This window comes from Zerene cesonia, chromosome 1 (assembly GCF_012273895.1).
Source record: "Zerene cesonia ecotype Mississippi chromosome 1, Zerene_cesonia_1.1, whole genome shotgun sequence".
Taxonomy (NCBI): Eukaryota; Metazoa; Arthropoda; class Insecta; order Lepidoptera; family Pieridae; genus Zerene; species Zerene cesonia.
In genome coordinates, this window is record NC_052102.1 from 2,670,226 (window position 1) to 2,672,025 (window position 1,800).

The window sequence follows — 1,800 nt, forward strand, 5'->3', positions numbered from 1 at the left end:
CTCCGCTCACCACGATCTCTTCCCCAGCTGGTGGGGCCCTCCGATGGCCGTGAAAGCATATGGCCTCAGATTTATCAAGAGCAACTTTTAACCCGAGGCTTTTAATTCTGGCAACTACCTGTGCCACTCCAGCCGTTGCTCGGAGCCGTGCCTCTCTGATGTCACGGCCGGTGGACACCACAAGGGTATCATCGGCATAACAGATGGTGCTGACTCCTCGTGGTAATTCTCCTCGTAGCACTTGGTTGCATCCGATGTTCCACAAAAGGGGTCCCAAAACCGAGCCTTGTGGAACACCGCATGCAACTCTATGGCTAGCCCAGCCGTCTTGTCTTGGGAAGGTAATTCGTCGTCCACTAAGATATGAAGAGATGATACGTCGGAGATACAGCGGTACACGATGTCGGTCAAGGCCGTCTAGGATTTTGTCCCAAGGCAGAGTGTTAAAGGCATTGGAAATATCCAAGGATATTGCCAATACGACCCCACCTTGGGAAACGCATTCCTCGCAGATGTCGCGCAGGCGAGCTATAGCGTCTATAGTAGATCGGCCTCGCCTAAAACCATATTGAGATTCTTCGAGGTCTGGTCCTGTCAAAGCCAAGTGATTTTGGATGCGGCTGGCTATAACGCGCTCAAAGAGCTTACCAGCCTCATCCAGCAGGACGATCGGCCTGTATGCAGAAGGTGAATCTGCCGGTCCGCCATTCTTTTGTAGCAGAACGAGGCGACCCACCTTCCACCTTTCTGGAAACCTCCCAATCTTGAGGCATTCTGTAAGTAGGTCGCAGAATCACTGGTCTAATCCATAAGAAAGAGCAAGGGACCACACTTTACCATGCACGCCATCGGGGCCCGGTGTGGTAGTTTTCCTTTTCAGGCGATCTACCGCCGCCTTCAATTCCGCTAAGGACACGTCTGAAGTAGTTTCATCGCTGGTCAGCTCTCCTTGGTCGATGTATCCCATTCGAACCACAGGATCAGTTGTATTGCGGCCAGGAAAAAGGGTAGTCACCACCTTTTTGAGTATTTCCGGTTCCAACTTAGCTGTTATCGGTGGGGCTCAGGGTCGCAGCTTATTCATCACCAGCCTGTAAGGGCGTCCCCAGGGATCCAGGTTTAGTGTGCTAAGCAGTTCGATCCAGGCTTTCTCTTTCGCGACCGCGATGGCTTCTCTAAGAGCCTTTTTAGCGTTCTGGTATGCGCTATACCGTTCAGCCTCTTCAGCGATGGAGTAGTCTGCAAGCCTCCTCCTTCGTCTATACTTGGTGTATCGGCGTCTAACGGCAACACAGGCTGATCGGAGCTGCGCAAGTTCCGTCGACCACCAGTAAACTTTGTTTTGTGGGACAGATCTTCTTAGTCTTGACATTGCGGCATCGGATATTTGCGCCATTGTCTCGCTAAACCATTTCGTTTCGGCATCCACGTTTATTGCGGCAGGTTTCGGGCACCACGCTCTGATTAGGGACGCTAATTCTAGTAGGTGTCCATCCAGGCTCTTCAATGACCATCTTGGGCTGGTCTCAACGGTCACAGGACTAGTCCTTGCAGAACATGTCGTAGGGAGGACCTCAAAACTGATATACTTATGATCAGATAAAGTCTCAACTTCCGACAGAACCCGCCAACCACGGACACGAGAGGCAAGAGTGGGGTTCGTGAACGTCACGTCAACCACTGAACCACCCTGCATGCGCACACATGTGTATTCAGTGCCTTGATTGAGAAGGACTAAGTTCTGAGTTGCGAGCCATTCAATGAGTATATCTCCACGCGCATTCGGGGCTGTGGAACCCC